The 22,736-nt window shown below is 41.0% G+C and overlaps 1 long non-coding RNA gene across 1 annotated transcript in view; it reads right to left on the reverse strand.

The window, feature by feature from the left end:
- Positions 1-3,840: 3,840 nt before the first annotated feature.
- Positions 3,841-22,736, reverse strand: part of LOC123380458 — a 42,332-nt gene continuing 23,436 nt past the window's right edge. The window contains exon 2 of the long non-coding RNA XR_006586249.1: positions 3,841-4,014. This is a non-coding gene — a long non-coding RNA (uncharacterized LOC123380458). The remainder of the gene's footprint in view (positions 4,015-22,736) is intronic.

Below are 22,736 nucleotides of genomic sequence, written 5' to 3' on the forward strand. Positions count from 1 at the left end.
TTTGAGGTGATTCCTCCCAACCTCACCCAAGACCAGAGCCATCTGTGCAGGGTAGGAGACACCAAATCACAAGGGTAATCCCAATGTCCTGAGGCCACACCACTGTGGGAAAACGGGGTCACACTGTCTACAAGTGGTAGCTCTTGGCTCTTGCTCTCACCTAGTATAAAAACTGGGAGCCCAGGCCTCCCTCAAAAGCATGGTGGCCACCAGCCTCCCACTATTTCTGGGACTCCCCAAGGACTACCTACCACTGTGTCCTCTCAGCTCCCTCCATCCCACCCTAGCCTTCCATGCTTCTGAGGAAACTAGACTGCTAATGCCAGTGCTTAAAATCCATGCCAAAAGTCACCAGCATCTGCTTCTGACAGAGGTTCACTTCTGTGCTAGCCCACTCAAACTTGACGTTCCTCGGTGTGCTGCCCCTTGTCAGACCATGTTCACTCTCCCCAGCTGACCTGATGCGTGGCCGGGACTCCAGTCACAGCGGACTTCCCTGTAAACCCTGGAACCTTACTGGGAGTCCACATCTCTCTCCTTGGCGGCTTTCAGGATGCATCAAATTGGAGGTCCCACAGGCATCTCTAGCCCGGCATATCCAAGTTAGATAAACCCACACCCTCCCCACCAGTCTGCCTCTCAGTGGGTATTACCTAGCTCAGAGAAGGGCACCCCCCTCTACGAGGATGCCTGTGCCAGAAGCATGGGGGCGATCCCCGGTCCTAGTCTCTCTTCCACCCTTCCGCTGAATCCTCACCCACATTCTGTCACTTCTATCTCGTCATGATCTTTTCAGTCTGCCCTGTTCTCTCCAACCCCACTTCTCTCTCCTTACTTCCTCCACCGTCATCCTGGCTGTGTGCTATCAGACGCCTAACCTTCTCCAAACAAAGTGTTTATCCATATTATGTAGTACATAATGCCAGGTTGAAATTGTTTTCTCTATCTTCCTGCAAGAACGAACTGTTTCTCAGTCAGTGTTGTGTCACAGGTTCCGGGACTGTACTGGGCACAATATAAGCCCTTGATTAGTATGATGAATGAATGAAACCCATTCTTTCCAAATCCACAAATGCTTGTTTCAGCTTAATGCTATCTCTTGGCTCGAGTATTTCAAAGTCCTAAGGGAAGGGCATTCCCAACTTCAGGCATTCTTTCAGGGATAGCAAATCCCTCAGGCCAGAGGTGCAAGAGGACTGGTCACCCTCTACATCAGGTTATGGTAAAATGTTTCTTTGTTAATTCATTCATGACATCAGTACATTCAGTCATTACATCAGTTAACAATTTGCTATGGCAGTTATTCACTACTTTAAAAAGATTTTCCACAGTATTTATTTCTTATTCTCTTTATAACCAATTGTAATAGTCTGACTGCATTTTTGATGTTTGCTGATTTCTCTTAGGCCTCACCCTCCCTTCCCTTTGGCCTCACATCTGGACAGGCTGATAAGAAGGCCTATGACCTCACCTCCTTTGGCACCAGCAGGAAATTTAAATCTCCCAAGTGCAGGAAATTCTCCCCAGTCCCATTCCTTAGCCACTATAAAGTCTCAAACCCACTACCTCTGCTTTGCCCAAGCCAACCTGGACTTGCTTGCACATGCTCCACTCTTCCCCGGAGTCCCTCCTGTGAGTAATAAACTTTCTCTCCAATTCTTTTGGTGTGTGGACTGTCATCAGCCTCAACATCCAAACCAAATTTTGGGTGGGTCCTCCTGCTTCTACAGGGGGACAATACAACACCAGTGACCTGCATTAAACACTCACACACATGGACACTGAACTGCATCACATGTCACAACAGTTTGCTATCAGTTCCATGTTGATTCAGGTTTACATTCCCATCTGACATGTTAATATAGCCAGAAATGGATTCCCATTAATTCCATTGCTGCCACAGTGAAAATTGTGACAAGGTGAAATCTAGGAGGGTCTAGAAGGTGTCTCAGAGAGTAGGACGGCGACTAAATTCCTGCCTGTGATGTCTTCCTACACTCACCCTCTCACCACACATCTGAATAAGGCACAAATTTCAATAATTAGTAATAACAACGGCTACACTGAGCTTTTACTAAGTGTCAGGTATTGTGTTCATCATTTTAAACACATTGTTTCCTGTGTTCAGCATCTTGCATAACTAAAACTTTATGCCCATTTATGGTGAAGCTACTCTTCACCTCCCCTACCCTGTAACCTCTGACAACCACCACCTTCCTCTCTGCTTCTATGGTTTGACTCTTTTGCATGGCACATCTAAGTGAGATCATGCAGTATTCATCCTTCTGTGCCTGGCTTACTGCCCTTAGCAGAACTGATATCAAGTCAGTCATCTGCTCGGAACCCTTCACTGCTTCCTATTTCACCCTGGAGTAAAAACCAAAGACATTTTAGTGCCCTGCAGTGGCCTGCACTCTGCCACCCACCGCCTCTGTGACATCATCTGTTACTTCTCAGCTGTGCCCTCCCAAGGCCCAGCCACACTACCGTCTGTGCTGCTCCATCAACCTGCCAGGCCCACCGTCATCTCAGCACCATCATACTGGCTGCTCTCCTGCCTGGAACCATCTTCCCCCAGCCTCCTCCTCCACCTCCAACTCTACATACCCAATCCCCCTCTATGCTTAATTTTTTTCCTTTTGTTAATTTCTTTCCATAGCTCTTATCACCTTCGAATGTCAAAGCTCCATGAGAACAAGAGATTTTGTCTGTTTGCTTTCCTGGTGCAGTCTAGCCCCCTAGGTGAGCAATGGGCATATAGTAGGCACCCAATAAATTGTTACTGCATGAGTGAAGGTCAACGTAGAATGTAAGAACTCTGGCTATGAGTCCACTGCACCTGGCTTCAAAGTCCAGGGCCACCACTCATGAGCTGTCTGATCTTGGACACATGTTCTGAGCTCTCTGTATTCCCATCTCCTCAGCTGAAGAAAGTCCTTTTGGTTTAAGGAGTGCCCTTTTGTTAGTACATATCTTTCACCCTGAGCCCTAGTCCACCCTGTTTTAGCCCTGAGGAGAATGATTTTTAGGGAGGTTCTGTAACCTGCCAGGGCCACACAGCTGGAAATGTACAGCTCAGATTTGCTGTACCGTATGTGACGACCCAAGAGAGATTGTTGATATTTCCTCCACAGTACAACCATTTTATAAGCATCTTAAGGACTCCATATGATGTAGGCCAGTGAGGAAACTAACAATCTTTCACATTTGTGTGGAACTTTTTAGTGAGAAGCAGATGTTCTCTCTAGGCAGGAGTTTGGAGTGAGTTAGGGTACATTAGAATTACCTGAGAAAGCCTTGCTGAAACACATATGCCTATGTGTACCCCCAAACCTCTAGGGGTGGCCCTGTGCAGGGACAGGTTCAAAATGTTTATCAGATGATTCTGACATATTTCCTGCTAAGCACCCACTGCTTTAAATAACTGAAGTTGGTCCTTAAAACAATCTCATGAGATATATTTCATTGTTACCCCAGTGTGAAGGATTAGGGAAATGAGACTTAGGAATACAGAGGGATGTGTACACAGCCATACAGCTGGTGAATGGTATGGCTGGAACCCCTCCTCCACCCCTGTGATTCAAGTCATGTTTGACAGAAAGCCAGCGACTGGAGGTCAGTGGGCTGGATCCTAGCCTTGATTTCTCCCTTCAAAAGTTAAGTGAATGCAGCAGGTCATTTCACTGCTCACCTTTCATTTTGGGGACAAAATATTATTGCTTATTTCTTTGAGGCAAAGAGGATGAGGAACAAATGGGAGAATAGCTATGAAATAATAAAGGCATTGTTTACCAATTATCTATTGAAAAAGAGAAACTCCCTACATTATCACACTCAATCTTCATAAGTGTCCAGCAGGACAGGTTTTATTACCTTTATTTTATTGAGAGAGACAGAAATATAAGCACAAGGCTGATACGGGGTGGAGAGGGATTCAAATGTCTGTCTTTCTGATCCCAAAGCGCACATACTTTCCAATAGGACTTCCAGAGAGGATACCAGGAAAATTAATATCTGTAAGATAAATATTAGATATAAAAGGGTTGACAGGTCATATATTACAAGTCCTATATATCTACTACACTGTACATAAGCAGTACAGCTTTTGTTGATGAGATCACACAAACATTGATTTACAATTACAAATCATATTCAGTTAAATTCAAATGATACTTCCTAGGCACCTTCTAGGCACTGTGGTGGTCAGAGAGATGAATAGCATTCAGCTCTTCCTGCAATTAGCCTGGCACATTTTCCCAGCAATGGCACATATAGCACTAGCCCTCAGTTCAGATTTATAGCATGCAGCAGCACTCCTTCATACCTCTTTCTTTAGAAACAGTGAATGCATGTTTATTGGGTGACTTTGGACAGGTACCTCCAGGGCATGGAGGCTGAGTAGAAAATCATCTGTTCCAAGACTGTTAGGACCCTGCCTACTGCACCTCATGATTGGTCAGATTCATCATAGGCCCTGGGATTCAGAAAGACACTCACCTAGTTATGCCTGAAGGATAAACCAGACAACAGTTGGTAGAAGGCAGAGAGATGGGCAAGTAGTAAGCACTCTCTGGTTCCTTCCAAGTCCCTGACAAACCCGATAGTGGTCTTGGCATTCAAAGGGCTCCAGGAAGCAGCAAAAATAGGAGAGACCTTTACCGTGAGTATCCCAAGCCCACAACCCAGTGGGATAATGTGAGTTGTAGCTATGCGTAAAGCAAATATCAGTACCTAGGGAGTATTAAGGACTAAGTTCAAACACAGAGCAAGAGATCTTGAGCTAAGATCAGGAGCAGGTTGGAAAGCAGGTTAGAAAGAGAGATCAAAGGTTTCAGAAAGCAGGCCATGAAAAAGTTACAGCCAACAGATTTCTGTTCATTTTTTTTGTGTGTGATAAACATGTTAAATACCATGTTTCCATGGGTAATGGGAAGAAAAATGATGCTTTGTTTTACAGTAAATACTGGCCATCCATGAGTCCCTCGGGCTGACCACGTGGGGCATCAGCAAGAGTATTATACATTGGCCTTTGCTGAGTATAAGTCATTAAATGCACACACAGGGTAGGCCACTTCAGGACAAGGCCATGGAATATCTTATCTCCAGAGAAGGCCAAGGTTTAGAATGATGAGACTTAATGCTGAGTTCATAATGAAAACTGACTCCAAGTATATGGCTGTTTTTATTTGTTTTATCTAATTCTTAACCCTGTCTCTATGGTTGTATTATTAATAAAAATCCCACTGGACACCATGGCCTTAACAGCAATGGACTAGATTGAACCTAATATAATAGTTTGGACAGTTGAAGTTAGAAGCATTAACAAGACAACTGATGACTTCCAAGTGATTTAACTGACATATGGCCCCTGGAATTCAGACAAGCAAAGCCTCAGGGAGGCTTTGCTCTGAAGGGAACTGGAGAAAGGACTGGGAGCTTTTCCAAGACTAGAGGAACTTGGATGGATCCAGGGGGATGAAAGGCATTCCTTTGCAGCCCCAGCCCCAGCTCTAAAAGAGCCTGGAGACCTTGGGAGCCAAGGTCAGGAAAGGAACAGCTTCTGCTCCCTGACAGAGGCAAGTAGGGCCTGGGGAGCTTTGGTTTACATGTTTTATTTTCTCCAACCCTTACCCACAAATTCAGGGTGACCTCTTCTCTCCTTTAACAACCTTGTGGAGCAAAAGGCCTGATCCTGGGCCCAATAGTCCCAAACTACTCCTGGAGAAAGGGAAATTCCAGGTATCCTTAGAGGTGTCTGAGATTGAAAAGAAGGAACACTGTTTATAGAATCCAAACTCCTGGCTATGTGCATTCCTCTAACCTGCCACTCATTCAAATTTTAACTAAACCAAAGTGGATTCACTCCTTGGTGAGTCAGAAACTGCACCAGGCTGAGCTGTTGCACAAAGAAGCTTTTATTTGCAGCAAATAGGGAGATCAGGGCAATGGATTCCAGAGCTGTGACTCCCAAGAGAGGGACAGAGGGTGAAAGGGTTCTTTGGTTTAGGGTTAGGATGAATACTTAGATATTAGATAGGGAAGCCTTGTCATTATATGTAGAGGCAGACACAATGTCACCTATGCACCTTCAGGAAATGTGCCTATGCATACATTGTATGTTATGTAAACAAGGCTGAGGCTCTTCCCTGGGTGAAGATTTCAGTATTATAATGAGGTAAAGGTGCTGTAGGTCATTTCAGAGGTCACTCCATGACCCATCTGTGCAGGTGAGTCTCGGGTTTAGCTCAAAGGGTCTGGGTGGTCTGGGCCAAGAGAGACTTCCTCAGAGCAGTCAGTCTCCCATGGGTGGTTTCAGGTTTCCCTTACCTGAGTGAAGGGGAGGGGAAAGCCTAAAGAAGAACTTAGGAAAAATTTTAGACAAATGTTAGTGAGTACAAGCAGGTGGGCAATATAGGCCAAGTCTTGGGATTTAGCTGGTGACAAAATCTTATGCCTTTGCCCTTCATGAACAATTTCCTCTGTTCCAAGAAAGTAATACATATTATCAGCACTTTTCCCAATTCGCAGTAAGCATTACTGATAGAAAAATTACCAAAAATACAACAATGAAACAGATGACAATGAAAACTCTACAGGCTAAAATTGGTTATAGGCAAAAAGAAACTGAAGAATCACATATTATTGAGTACATTGCAAAATGCAAAAAGAAAAAAAATAATCTGAGGGAAAAAAATCTGTTTTGAGGAAATAACAACAAAAAATAAAACTGTCAAAAGTTAAAACTTCACTCAGTAAATCTAGCAAAATAATCAAATATTGCAAATTTTACATCTAAAAAAGTTTTATCTGCAAAAATTCAAGTTAATAAATCAACAAAAATTTGCAATAGCAAAACAAATGGCAATAATAAAATTAATGGCAACATCGAAGTTTGTTGTAAAATATACACAGAAAGCATTAATCCATGTCAACATTGGTAAAATAAAAGTAAAACTGGAACTGGTTTGACTGCAGTGTACAAAAAAATTCATCAAAGAACTAGATTAGTGCAGAGACCTTCCAAAGAAAAATGTTTTTCTCAATAGACACTCATCACTAAGGCACAATCCTGATTTAGATCTTTATTGTTTTTAAATGTGGAGGTTAAATATGCTAAAGGTCAAAACAGCCAGATCCAAACACCCAGGAAGTCCAAACAAGAGTCAATAGAATCAAAATATCTCATATTCATCTCACAGGATTGAATCTTGGCTCTGAAGCACATGGCTTTGATTCTAATAAACCATGTGACTTTGGCAAAGTCACTTAATGTCTCTAAGCTTCAATTAAATCATCTGTCAAATGGACATGTTAATTCTATAATACTCTTCCTCTTAGTGTTTATACTGGGTATTCCAAGAAAAGCCATGAGAGACCTTGCACATACCTTTCTTCTGAGAACTTCCCTACCCCTAGGTTTCCATGCTTTGTGTCATGTAACCTCAGGCTCTAACCATGAGCTCCTGAACTAAGGATGAGTACCTGACCCAAAGATAACTTCCTCTGGAATGGCCAGCAGCCTGGTACAAAAGCATTACCCAGAAAGACACTTTATATTAAATATTATCAGATAATCCAATCCATTAACTCCACTCTTAGGAAATTTTCCTACCGGATGTGCAAACACAGTGAGCAGAGGGTAGGATCAATCAGCAGAAGCAGAGGGAGGCAAATAGAAGGCAAGAGGCAGAGGCCCTGTGGGGACATGACTAATGAGTAAGTAAAAGGCATGAGCAAGCAAGGTAAACGAAAGGTTGAGAAGCGAAAGGAGAATGAGTCAGGAATGAAACAGGAAGAAGGTGGTGGGGAGAAACACAAAGATGGAGTTGCTGTATCATAAACTCAGAAGACTTCTCAGATTGTTATTGGGGCTCAGAGCTATTGACAGACTCTTGGTGCTGCTGTTGAATTATATGTGGTGACAATGTTCCGGGTCTCTGGAGTCCTGGTGCAGTCTTCCTAATTCTCCCATGTGTCCTTAAAATAGATGCCCAGTGCTAGAGAGAACAACCACAATAACAAAAAAGCAAATGGCCTTGTGGCATATGAAAAAAACACTCACCTTCAATCATAAGATAAAAAGATAAATGTAAATTAAAACTAAGCTCAGGTTTTTTTTCTCATCTCTCAGGCAGGTATTCAAAAGTTTGTTAAGAAATCTGTGATCGAGGCTTTGGGGAAATAGGTATTTCTTTGCTGGTAGGAGAACAAAATAATACAACTCATAGGTAGAGGAATTTGGTAATATCTAGCAAAATTACATATGTATTTATCATTTGACACAACAATCTCATTTCTAAGAATCTATGCAAGCAGCCATAGGCAAAAATATAAAAAGATGTATGCACAAGACTATATATGTAAAAAAAACAAATCCTAAAAGTAACATAAATATCTAATCTATAGGAGACTAGTTGACTAAATGTGGTACATCTACACAATGGTATATGGTGATGTTAAAGAATAAGGAATGTTTCTATATACTAAGATGGAATGATCTCCTGTATTTAATATTAAGTGAAAAAAAATCAAAGTAAAGAAGGGTACACATAGTACGTTAGTGTTTATCTAAGAAAGGAAAGTACTGGAAGATGGTGGCATAGGAGGACACTAGGCACACCTCATCCTGCTGATCACTTAGATTCCACCCACATCTGCCGAAATAACCCAGAAAACCACCAGAAGAGTAGCAGAACTGATTCTCCGGAGTCAAGCGTAGACAAGAGGCCCACGGAAGAGGGTAGGAAGGGTGGAGAGGCGGTGCACACTACACAGACTGGGGGAGGGAGCTGGGGCCAAGGAGGGGCATCCACAGGGCAAGGCAGAGCCGCTGAAGTCTGGCTTGCAAAAGCAGAGGGGGTGGACTGTGTGAGTTCTGACAGCCAGTGGGATGTAATTTCTGGAATGTTAAAAGTGCACAGCTCTGCTCTTGGAGAGCAGGGAGGGCAAGAGGACGTCTGGAGAGATAGTTGTTGAGCCCTGGAAGACAGATCTGAGTTCAGCGGGGGAACAAAGGCAGTGGCAAGCGCCATCTCCCTCTGCAATCCGCCAGCCAAAATTCCAAAGGGAACCACATCCTGTCACCAAACTTGTTTGCACCTCACAAACACCCAACGCTATGCTTCTGAGGATCCATCATTCCCACAGGCCTGCCTTCCTCCCAGTGCTGCAGGGCCCCTCCTGCAGGGGACCAGCCACAGCAAAGCGAGCTGAGCCTGCCCTTCCTGCCACTGTGCACCTTGCAGATCCATCCCAGCTAATACACCCTTGGCCAGATCCCATCGAAGCAGCACCACAAGACTGGAAGTGTGCAAGTAGCCTGGACAGGGGTCACACCACTCCACAGTGAGTCCTGTCCCTGGGAGAGGGGAAGGGAAGGTACACACCAGTCTGACTGTGGCCCCAGCAATGGGCTGGGGGCAGACATCGGATCTGACTTCGCCCCTGCCCACCAACACAAATTACTCCGGACAGCACAGGGGAAGTGCCCTGTAGTGTGGAGCTACCACAGGCACTACCCAAAATGATGAAATGGAAGATTTCTCCTCAAAAGAAATTCCAGGAAGTAGCGACAGCTAACAAATTGATCAAAAACGATTTAAGCAATATAACAACAAGATTTAGAAAAATAGTCATAAAATTAATCGCTGGGCTTGAAAAAAAGCATAGAGGATAGCAGAGAATCTACTGCCACAGAGATCAAGGGACTAAAAAATAGTCATGAGGAGCTAAAAAATGCTATAAATGAGATGCAAAATAAAATGCAGGTGGCCATAGCATGGATTGAAGAGGCAGAGGAGAAACAAGTGAATTAGAAGATAAGATTATGGAAAAAAATGAAGGTGAGAAAAAGAGAGATTAAAAAATCCAGGAGTATAAGGGGAGAATTAGAGAACTAAGTGATGCAATCAAACGGAACAATATCCGTATCATAGGAATTCCAGAAGAAGAGGAGAGAGAGAAAGGGGCTGAGGTATACTTGAACAAATTATAGCTGAGAACTTCCCTGATCTGGGGAAGGAACAGGCATTAAAATCCAAGAGGCACAGAGAACTCCCTTCAGAAATAACTTGAATCAATCTTCTGCATGACATATCATAGTGAAACTGGCAAAATACAAGGATAAAGAGAAAATTCTGAAAGCAGCAAGGGATAAACAGGCTCTAACTTACAAAGGTAGACACATAAGAATAGTAGCAGGCCTATCTACTGAAACTTGGCAGACCAGAAAGGAATGGCAGGAAGTCTTCAATGTGATGGACAGAAAAAAATACGCAGTTGAGAATGCTTTATCCAGCGAGTCTGTCATTCAGAATAGAAGGAGATATAAAGGTTTTCCCAAACAAACAAAAACTAAAGGAATTCATCACCACTAAACCAGCCCTACAAGAGATCGTAAGGGGGACTCTGTGAGTGAAATGTTGCAAAGTACCAGAGACATCACTACAAGCATGAAACCTACAGGCATCACAATTATTATAAACCCTTATTTTTCAATAATAACACTGAATGTAAATGGACTAAATGCTCAGACCAAAAGACATAGGGTATCAAAATGGATTAAAAAAACACCCATCTATTTTCTGTCTACAAGAGACTCATTTTACACCTGAGGACACCTTCAGATGGAAAGTGAGGGGAAGGAGAACTATTTATCATGCCACTGGAAGTCAAAAGAAAGCTGGAGTAGCCATACTTATATCAGACAAACTAGACGTTATATTAAAGGCTGTAACAAGAAATGAAGAAGGGCACTATATAATAATTACAGGGTCTGCCCATTAGGAAAAGCTAATAATTATAAATGTCTATGTGCTGAATATGAGAACCCCCAAATATATAAAACAATTAATCACAAACATAAGCAACCTTATTGATAAGAATGTGGTAATTGCAGGGAACCTTAATACCCCACAACAACAATGGATAGATCATCTAGACACAGGATTAATAAAGAAACAAGGGCCCTCAATGATACATTGGATCAGATGGACTTCACAGATATATTTAGAACTCTGCATCCCAAAGCAACAGAATATACTTTCTTCTCCAGTGCACATGGAACATTCTTCAAGATACATCACATACTGGTCACAAAAGAGTCCTTCATAAGTTTACAGGAATTGAGATCATACCATGCATACTTTCAGACCACAATGCGATGAGATTGAAATCAACCAAAGGAAAAAGTCTGGAAAACCTCCAAAAGCATGGAGGTTAAAGAACACCCTACTAAAGAATGAATGGGTCAACCAGGCAATTAGAGAAGAAATTTAAAAATATATGGAAACAAATGAAAATGAAAATACAGCAATCCAAACGCTTTGGGATACAGCGAAGGCAGTCCTGGGAGGAAAATACATTGCAATCCAAACCTATCTCAAGAAACAAGAAAAATCCCAAATACAAAATCTAACAGCACGCCTAAAGGAAATAGAAGAAGAACAGCAAAGACACCCCAAACACAGCAGAAGAATAGAAATAATAAAGATGAGAGCAGAAATAAACAACATAGAATCTAAAAAAACTGTAGAGCAGATCAACGAAACCAAGAGTTGGTTTTTTGAAAAGATAAACAAAATTGATAAACCTCTAGCCAGGCTTCTCAGAAAGAAAAGGGAGATGATCCAAATAGATTAAATCAGGAATGAAAATGGAATTATTACCACCAATCCCTCAGAAACATAAGCAATTGTCAGGGAATACTATGAAAAATTATATGCCAACAAACTGGACAACCTGGAAGAAATGGACAAATTCCTAAGCACCCACACGTTTCCAAAACTCAAACAGGAAGAAATAGAAAACTTAAACAGATCAATAACCAGCATAGAAATGAGATCAGTTATCAAAAACTTTCCAACAAATAAGAGTCCAGGACCAGATGGCTTCCCTGGGGAGTTCTACCAGAAGTTTAAAGCAGAGATAATACCTATCCTTCTCAAGCTATTCCAAAAAATAGAAGGGGAAGGAAAACTTCCAGACTCATTCTATGAAGCCAGTATTACTTTGATTCCAAAACCAGACAGAGACTCAGCAAAAAAAGAGAACTACAGGCCAATATCCCTGATGAATATAGATGCAAAAATTCTCAACAAGATACTAGCAAATCGAATTCAACAGCATATAAATAGAATTATTCACCATGATCAAGTGGGATTCATTCCTGGGATGCAGGGCTGGTTCAACATTCGCAAATCAATCAATATGATACATCACATTAATAAAAGAAAAGATAAGAACCATATGATCCTATCAATCGATGCAGGAAAGGCCTTTGACAAAATTCAGCATCGTTTCTTAATAAAAACCTTCGAGAAAGTCGGGATAGAAGGAACATACTTAAAGATCATAAAAGCCATTTATGAAAAGCCCACAGTTAACATCATCCTCAATGGGGAAAAACTGAGAGCTTTTTCCTGAGATCAGGAACACGACAGGGATGTCCACTCTCACCGCTGTTGTTTAACATAGGGTTGGAAGTTCTAGCATTAGCAATCAGACAACAAAAGGAAATCAAAGGCATCAAAATTGGCAAAGAAGAAGTTAAGCTTTCACTTTTTGCAGATGACATGATATTTTACATGGAAAATCCGATAGACTCCACCAGAAGTCTGCTAGAACTGATACATGAATTTAGCAAAGTTGCAGGATACAAAATCAATGTACAGAAATCAGTTGCATTCTTATACACTAATAATGAAGCAACAGAAAGACAAATAAAGAAACTGATCCCATTCACAATTGCACCAAGAAGCATAAAATACCTAGGAATAAATCTAACCAAAGATGTAAAATGTCTGTATGCTGAAAACTATAGAAAGCTTATGAAGGAAATTGAAGAAGATATAAAGAAATGGAAAAACATTCCATGCTCATGGATTGGAAGAATAAATATTGTCAAAATGTTAATACTACCCAAAGCTATCTACACATTCAATGCAATCCCAATCAAAATTGCACCAGCACTCTTCTCGAAACTAGAACAAGCAATCCTAAAATTTGTTTGGAACAACAAAAGGCCCCAAATAGCCAAAGTAATTTTGAAGAAGAAGACCAAAGCAGGAGGCATCACAATCCCAGACTTTAGCCTCTACTACAAAGCTGTAATCATCAAGACAGCACGGTATTGGCACAAAAACAGACACAGAGACCAATGGAATAGAGACTCCAGAATTAGACCCACAAAAGTATGGCCAACTAATCTTTGACAAAGCAGGGAAGAATATCCAGTGGAAAAAAGACAGTCTCTTTAACAAATGGTGCTGGCAGAACTGGACAGCAACATGCACAAGAATGAAACTACACCACTTTCTTACACCATTCACAAAAGTAAACTCAAAATGGATAAAGGACCTGAATGTGAGACAGGAAACCATCAAAAGCCTGAGGACAAAGCAGGAAAAAAACCTCTCTGACCTCAGCCACAGCAATTTCTTACTTGACACATCCCCAAAGGCAAGGGAATTAAAAGCAAAAATGAACTATTGGGAACTCGTGAAGATAAAAAGCTTCTGCACTGCAAAGGAAACAATCAACAAAAGTAAACGGCAACCAACGGAATGGGAAAAGATATTTGCAAATGACATATCGGACAAAGGGCTAGTATCCAAAATCTATAAAGAGCTCACCAAACTCCACACCCGAAAAAACAAATAATCCAGTGAAGAAATGGAGAGAAGACATGAATAGACACTTTTCTAAAGAAGACATCCAGATGGCCAACAGGCACATGAAAAGATGCTCAATGTCACTTCTCATCAGGGAAATACAAATCAAAACCACACTGGGATATCACCTCATGCCAGTCAGAGTGGCTAAAATTAACAAATCAGGAGACTATAGATACTGGCGAAAATTGGAGAAATGGGAACCCTCTTGCACTTTTGGTAGGAATCCAACCTGGTGCAGCCACTCTGGAAAACAGTGTGGAGATTCCTCAAAAATTTAAAAATAGATCTACCCTATGACCCAGCAATTGCACTGCTAGGAATTTACCCAAGGGATACAGGAGTGCTGGTGCATAGGGGTACTTGTACCCCAGTGTTTATAGCAGCACTTTCAACAATAGCCAAATTATGGAAAGAGCCTAAATGTCCATCAACTGATGAATGGATAAAGAAGTTGTGTTTTATATATACATGGAATACTACGTGGCAATGAGAAAGAATGAAATATGGCTATTTGTAGCAACGTGGATGGAACTGGAGAGTGTTATGCTAAGTGACATAAGTCATACACAGAAAGACAGATACCATATGTTTTCACTCTTATATGGATCCTGAGAAACTTAACAGAAGACCATGGGGGAGGAGAAGGGAAAAAAATTTAGAGAGGAAGGGAGGCAAACCATAAGATATTCTTAAAAACTGACAATAAACTCTAGGTTGATTGGGGGTGGGAAGGAGGGAAAAGTGGGTGATGGGCATTGAGGAGGGCACCTGTTGGGATGAGCACTGGGTATTGTATGGAAACCAATTTGAGAAATTTCATATTAAAAAATAATAAATAAATAAATAAATAAATAAATAAATAAATAAATAAGAAAGGAAAGTACTAAGTACACACACACACACACACACACACACACACACACACTACAGAGTCAATTCTTGTTATTCTTATTTTTGGCAGTTATGTTCTATAAAGCCACCATGATCACTGAATGAGCAAATACTGAGCCTTTTCTCCTAGGGGGTATATAAGGGTATGTTCCTGTAAAATTGTGGTCACATTGTTGCCGAACAGTCATTTTATAATTTTATTTTATGTATGTTTCTGTTTAAAGACATCTTATTGATATATATTTTAATTTTTTAACCCTGAACTCACAGCCAAAACGCACTATAACTAATGCCTGAATGAATCTAATCCCACACATGTAAAATCTCTGTAAGGCATATCACAACCTTCTTATACTTAGGGACATTTCAGCAATATGCTTGGGGGCCATTTTAAACAGTGAAATCATCAGCAAAAAGCATAAAATGCAGCCCTAAATACACTGCAAAAAGGACACTTGATTACTTATGAGAGCTGAAACAAGAACAACATTCTTCAACATCAGCTAAGAATGTCCACATCACATTGAGGTGACTCAAATTTTTCAGTGCTCTACACATGTCTATGAATGACCATGAAATGCTACAAATAATGATTTCAGGGTTACAAATACATTTTAGCATGTAAGTGAATTTGCAAACATAGAATCTGTGAATATTGAGAATTGACTGTATTTTTCATATTTAAAAAAAAGGAAAAATAAGCTATAAAGTAAATAAAATGTGAGAAAGGAATAGTGCAGGGATAGAGAACTAGAAGATAAACGTTTCTGTATATTCCTTGTTTCATGATTTGAACTTTGAACCATGTTGAAGTTTTGTAAAATGCTAGAACAATATATGGGGTGCCTGAGTGGCTCAGTCAGTTAAATGTCTGACTTCGGCTCAGGCCATGATCTTGTGGTTCGTGGGTTCAAACCCTGGGTTGGGCTCTGTGCTGATAGCTCAGAGCCTGGAGTCTGCTTCGGATTCTGTGTCTCCCTCTCTCTCTGCCCCTCCTGCTAGTGCTCTCTCTCTCTCTCTCTCAAAAATAAGTAAACAATAAAAAAAAGTTTTTAAATGCTAAAATAATATAAACCAAACTGAAATTAAAAACTGTCTAAAGTTGAATATGAAATATTGGCATTATATCATGAGGTACTTTCTTTTTAAAAATGCCTTTCCAGGGTGCCTGGGTGGCTCAGTCAGTTAAGCGTCTGACTTCGGCTCGGGTCATGATCTCCCGGTCTGTGAGTTCGAGCCCCACGTTGGGCTCTGTGCTGACCGCTCAGAGCCTGGTGCCTGTTTCGGATTCTGTCTCTCCCTCTCTCTCTGACCCTCCCCCGTTCATGCTCTGTCTCTCTCTGTCTCAAAAATAAATAAACGTTAAAAAAATTTTTTTAAATGCCTTTCCTAGCCATTTTCACTGTTAAGACCTAGAAACAATAACCAATCCAGTAACTTTGAGCACTTTCATAACTTAATTATGGTCTCTAGTATTTATCGCTAAAAGAAAACAGACCCCTTTGAAAAAATGGCTGGTCTAGATCTGGGGCCAGAAATCTACAAGATGATTCTAAAACATCTTTACATTCAAAAAGTAAAGAAGCTACCAAAGACTACTACAGTTCTGTCAGAAGGACTCCAGGGACAAATTACAGAGAATCTCATTGCCTAAAGATGAGATTATTTGTGTACCAATAATAACTCCAGTTATATATATTATTATCAAATATATTTAAATCCATTGAGTTTATAATCACACACATACACATCCAACTCGTTGTCTATTTTGAAGGATACTAGGAACTAATTCATTATTCTAAAAATTGTTAATTAAAGGTAGACAATCAAGCACTTTTTTCTCCCTTTCTTATATGAACTGAACTTTAGAACAATAAAATACACGCTGAAGAAAATTTTCTTTCTCTAGAAGCATTTCAGCTTACAAATAAATGAGGAATGATAGAATACTATCTTTTCGCAAGCTCCAGACATAAGGATATGGCAATAAACATTAATTTCCACCAACTTCACAAAAGACAGATCAGACTTTATTATTGTTATTATTACTTCCTCATGGAAGCACACATCACCATGAAATGGTTTTGTTTTAAAATTTCATACATCCAAGTCGTATGAAGGGTTAGTTAGCTATAACCATTAATTAAAAGAAAATGGAAAGAATAGAGGAACTTGCTTCATGACACAGTAAGGCTGCAACCAATGCAACTCAGAATATGGAAAAACATATACATCAAATGACTCTGTTTCTTCAAGAAAATAATACAAGAAGGAGAAACTACAGAATAAAAAATATCAACCAAATGCAAAATATGGGCCTTCTTTAGATGCTGATTTGAACAAACCAAAAGTGTGTGTGTGTGTGTGTGTGTGTGTGTGTGTGGTGTGAGAGAGGAGAGAGAAAGGGAAAGAGAAAGAGAGACTTGAAATTTCACTAGATATTTGAGCATATTAAGTAAATTTTTAGGTTAACTTTTAAATTCTTGATATAATATATCTAGTATTTGCTTCAAATAATTTAATTGTTCAGTAGGAAAGGATGAGAGAATGTGGGGAATAAGTTTAGGAATCCCCCGGGCTTACATCAATGGGTAAACAAGGCATAAAGAAGTACAAAGCATAGGATGCTCACACCAGAGTTTAGGTAAACAAGGTTAGCACCCAAGAATAGGGAGATGCAAAGGCACCAAGAATAGGGAGATGTAAAGGCAACAAGAATAGGGAGGTGCAAAGGCACTCCAGAATAGAGAGGGGGTGCAGAGCCCCCAGAATATAGAGGGAGGGGCAAAGGTCCCAGAATAGAGAGGGGGTGCAAAGGCACCCAATATAAAGGTATATGAGGTAAGCAAGATTAGGCATTCAGGGCAAAAACGCTTTCAAATTTAGTACTATAGCAGAAAGCTGCTTTCACAGGAAGGAAGGACCAAGTTAGGTAAAAAGGTAAATTGGGCTATAGACTGCTGTGCTGCACTGCAGGTGAAGCAGCCCAGAGAGGAGATGATTAACAAAAGAAAAGGTGTTTTGTTAACCCTGAAGCTATTTCCCCCCTCTGTCTTACCCCCTAAGCTAGCTAAGATAAATACACATGGTGCCTCCTGTCTGCCATTAACAACCATCTGCCCATCTGCCTGACACCAGGATTTTGTTTTATGTTGACCTAAACCTCAAACACCATCTATCTTCAAAACCCTCTTTCCCTCATGCCCATGAGTTAATGTTCACAGATTCACTGTCTCTTTGTGCACATCCGTCACGTTTGTAAGCCTTCTGATCTTAATAAATATGGGCAAGGACCCTTATTCAGGGCTCTTGTCTTTTCCCAGACATTAGCCATCTCTCGTTTTCATCCTGCATCCTGCTCTCTTGTTAAGCAAGAGAGAACTTTAGACCCAGAGTCTATGACAAGACAGGGTGTACATAAAACAAGAACTTTTGTGGGGCGCCTGGGTGGCTCAGTTGGTTAAGTGTCAGACTTTGGCTCAGGTAACGATCTCACAGTTCATGAGTTTGAGCCCTGCGTCAGGCTCTGTGCTGACAGCTCAGAGCCTGGAGCCTGCTTCAAATTATGTGTCTCCCTCTCTCTCTTCCCCTCCCACCACTCGCACTCTGTCTCTCTCTTTCTTTCTCTCTCAAAAATAAATTAAAACATTTAAAAAATTAAAAAAAAATAAGAGCTTTTGTGAATTAAGGTAGGAATTGTGATAGGTACACAGGCTCCATTTTATAAGTCTAAGTTTAATATAAGTTTGAAATTTTTCATATTAAATTTTTAATTAAACATTTAAACCCCCATTAACCAGCAAACAATATATCTTTGTTTCTTGTATATTGAAAGAATCCAGCCAGTATAGAATTCTTGTCAAGATTGCATGAAGTAGCCTCTGTAGGACAGAGTCTGGTGGCTGGCAAAAAATAAAGTGGAGCTCCAGATATTGTGGTTAAAATATTATTATGTGTCAGGATTTCAGCCTACTTCTGTTTGTTTGTTTGTTTGTTTGTTTACCTCAGCCCTATACAATTCAAAGAAATACTGTTCAGCCCTATGCAGATATATAGAATCTTCTCAAACACTGGTGTCCAGCCAGGGAGGCTTCCTTAATACCAACCTACCTGATGCACACTGTACTCCCAGACTCGGCACTGAATAACTGAGTAGCTCCTGACATTATTAATTTCTATTGTTCCTTTTCCCTACGCAGTGCACAACTGCCCATTGCTTCCTTCAAGTCTGATACATCAAGTTACTCTCTCCACCTTGATCTTGCTTCCTCTCAGGGCCCATTTCATTTCTCCAGCTAGACTCAGCTCCTCAGAATAGCACTTCCAACTCCTGAGGCATGGGTAGCTCTGCCACCAGCTTCATCATGACATCCCATGGCAAAGCTGACATACATTCCAAATGCCTCCTCCCTGTCCATCCTAATACCCCAGACCATCTCGCTACCCAGCTCAGCTGGTGTAAGTACCCCTTTGGTGTCTCTCTTTCTGCATGGACTTTGCATCCATTTTGCAGTGGACTTTGTCCAGATTTTACAATAATCAACGAGTTCAGGATAACAAGTACAATGATCTCATGTTGCCCCCCTAAAATTGTTACCACATTGTTGTTGACCTAGTTATTACATTTTACTGTTACCAGAAATCAAATGCTTAGGCAACTTTGAGAGTATTTTGCATCTATTTATTTTATTTCACTAAGGAGGATGACCTTGTAGAATTCAACTGTTTATTCCCAAAAGTGGACCTAATGGTTGGCATTCTTAAAGCTTATGCAGTTTCCAGGAATGCTGGATTCCATATATTGTTTGAAGGAAGTAATGCAGAACTCTGATTTTCCACCCCTGCCTATTCTAGTTGGGCCAAAAGACTTAAAATAATTTAGTACCCAACAGGATATATATTCAGCATAGAAAGAACAGAGAGATTAGTATTGTCTTCCATTAAATTCCATCTCCTAGGCTTCAGTTTTATCACCAGTAATATTAACAGTTTTTTGAAATTTGTGTCAGTCCCTTGGAAGTCTTGTATGTATCCTGCAAAGAGTCCTTCAAAGTCAGGGACTGTATTTCATTTTCTCTGTATCTCCAATGCCAAACACAGTTCTGTCAAAGAGAAGACATTAATTTTGAATGACTGTGCAAGGTTCTGTAAAACTGTGACGTCCATGGAAGTATCCAAACCTCCTGACACCATCAACAGCTCAGTATGGCAGTAATAGCCATCCACTTGTGATGAAAAAGAGCTCTCGTCACATTAGAAGCCTGTCCCAAGTTACAAGATTCAATTCGAGGCCATGATCTTGGAGAGGTGATGGAGTACAATGGAAAGTGTGCCAGAGTCTCAGCAATTAAAGGGTGCTCTTGAATCTGTGCTGTCATGGATAAAGACTGACATGAGGAAACCACAAATGACAGGGTCAGAGAGACCTTAATGTGAAGTGGGTTCCATCAGTCCCCCACTTAAGTTTTTGGTTGTAAGAAACAGAACTTTGTTGAGCAATAGTAAGCAAAAGGTGGGGTTTTTTTGTTTTGTTTTGTTTTTGTTTTTGTTTTTGTTTTTGTTTTTGTTTTTGTTTTTGGATAAGGAGAAATATCAACCCAAACTCATAAGCAGGAGGGCAGACAGGCACCAGGTCTTTCTAAACTTTCGGAACTTCCAGAAACTAAACACATACCCTCCAAACCAGGCCATAGACCCATCCCACTACTGAGTCCCGCTCTCTCTGGGGCCACATGTTCTCTCATCCTGTTTCCTATCCCTCTGTCCCTCTCTCTGCAGAACCATTTTTCTCATTCCACTTGTAAACAGGCTGAATATGGCTGCTCAGACCCTATTTTATTCTCAGTGTGCAGGTCAAGTACCCACAGCGGCTGGCTCGTGGCTCTGAGGTTTATTTCCAATTTTCTGGGAGATGCAGTCTGATTGTCTCCCTCTGTCCTGGACTGATAATCTCTGTGGGCCCACTCAGCAGAAGCTGTAGGAGTCTACTTTCTGAGGAGGGGTGATTTTATTCAGGGATATCAGATGGTCAGGTTCCCATTTTATGGACTCACACTGCAGAGTTATGAAACATATCTAAGGCTGAGATTAGTTCAGTGGGTATTGCATCAAACCAGAAATGAAATGATGAGAGCTTAAGCAAAATCAGAAAAGCTCTCAGGGGCTTAAAGGAGGAAATGAATGTGGGAAGTATCAAAGAATTAAAGTCACAACAGTAGATGTGGGAGATGAGAAAGGGAGGTTTCTGATCTCGAGAGGGAGGAATGGCAAAACTCATCAACCATCAGGGAAGATGAGAACCAGGAGGAATGGCAAGTGTGGGTGGGGTTGGGGGGAGAGGGGAGGGATGAACAAAGGCATTGCATTTTAACAAAGAACAAGAATCTGAATGAACAGATTAGGGAGAGATATCAAAGGTAAGGTAAAGAAAGGATGGTCTGTAATGATCAATTACAACTGTCTCTATTCTTATTTCTGCACTGATTAAACACCCCTCAGCAGCAACTATTACTAGAGGATAAAATCCAGTCTCTTATGCATGGACCTCGCAGCCCTTCATTACACAGCTTGTGACCACTTCCGTTTCCCAGGTTTTAGTCACAGCAAGCAATAAAACCAGCTGCAGTTTTCTGAATGCACCATCTTCTCATGTCTCTGTGCATTTAGACATCTTGCCCCCTCTGTTTTAATACCCTTCTTCCTTCAGCTGCCTTCTCCTTCTATTTGTTCTTCAAGACACCTCACCCATCCAAGGCTGCCTTACTTGCCCTTTTCACTTGGTGTTCTCTGGGCCCTTAGCAAACTGCTAAATTGCAATATGACGTTTTGGCCTGACTCCCCAGACTATGAACCCATGAAATCAGGAAGTGAAACTTGCATCTCAGTATCCTCAATGTCTGCCACATAGTCACACCTATCAATATTTGTGAAATAGCTGGAATGGTAGAATGACCTCTTCACAGTAGGCACACAAAACCCTTAAGGCATTTTCCCCTGACAGTGTAACTCACCTCTCTCTTTCTTGTCTTTTTTAAAATTTTTTAAATATTTATTTTTGAGAGAGAGAGAGAGAGAGAGAGAGAGAGAGAGGCAGACTGTAAGTGGGGGAAGGGCAGAGAGAGAGGGAGACACAGAATCTGAAGCAGGCTCCAGTCTCTATGCTGTCAGCACAGAGCCCAACGTGGAACTTGAACTCACGGACCATGAGATCATGACCTGAGCCGAAGTCAGATGCTTAACTGACTGAGCCACCCAGGTGCGCCTCTCTCTCTCTCTTATTCTCTGCTTTTCCATTACTGTGCATGTCTTCTTTGAGTGAGGATAAAGGAAAATGGATTCAGCCTCTGCATTGAATGTGAATCCCCATGGCCTTGGTATTAAAAGAGCCATTGACCTCACAAAATTGTGCAGGGAAGGAAAAGAAAAAGAGACTTGTTTTAAGTAAATCAAAATATAATCAGGAACTGAGTCTACATGAGCTGCAAATATAAGGAAGAAGAGAAAATGGAATTCTTAAAAATTTACAGTGGATCAACCAAAAGAAGTTGACTCATAGATTTTAGATTTAAATGTTTAAAAGTTGGATACTGTACCCAAACATATCCCCTCTCATTTTTTTCTCAAGCCAGATTGCAATAGGATGGAGAGAATGAGAGACACAGAGGTAAAGAAAGTGAGACAAACTGCTCTTTCAAGAACTTCAGAAACAAGGTACTGAGAACCATGAGGTGTAAGCTGAGAGAAGACTGGAATGAAATAGGTGTGTGTGTGTGTGTGTGTGTGTGTGTGTGTGTGTGTGTGTGTTGAAAGATAAGATGTAAGCTCATCTGTCGGTTGAAAGAGAAGATAAAAAGGAAGGGAAGAGCTCAAAGGGGACATTATTGGAGCAAGATCCTGGAGAAGGTCAAAGGGAGTGGAGCCAGGAGCACAGAAGAAACACACTTCTTCCTCTCAGATGATAGAGCCCCTAACAGCTTTTCCAGCTCCTCTCTCAACTGCCCTAAGACATCCTCCTTTCTAGGCCTTCTGTCTCTCTCTCTCTTATCATGCCGTACTTTTTCAGGCCTTGATGGTTTTGCACATATAGTTCCTTCTACCTGGAATGCTGGTCACCTGTTTCCTATTGAATTCTGACTTACCCTTTCAGACACAACTCACAGATCACTGCCCCTG

Source organism: Felis catus, chromosome D1 (genome assembly GCF_018350175.1).
Source record: "Felis catus isolate Fca126 chromosome D1, F.catus_Fca126_mat1.0, whole genome shotgun sequence".
Lineage (NCBI taxonomy): Eukaryota > Metazoa > Chordata > Mammalia > Carnivora > Felidae > Felis > Felis catus.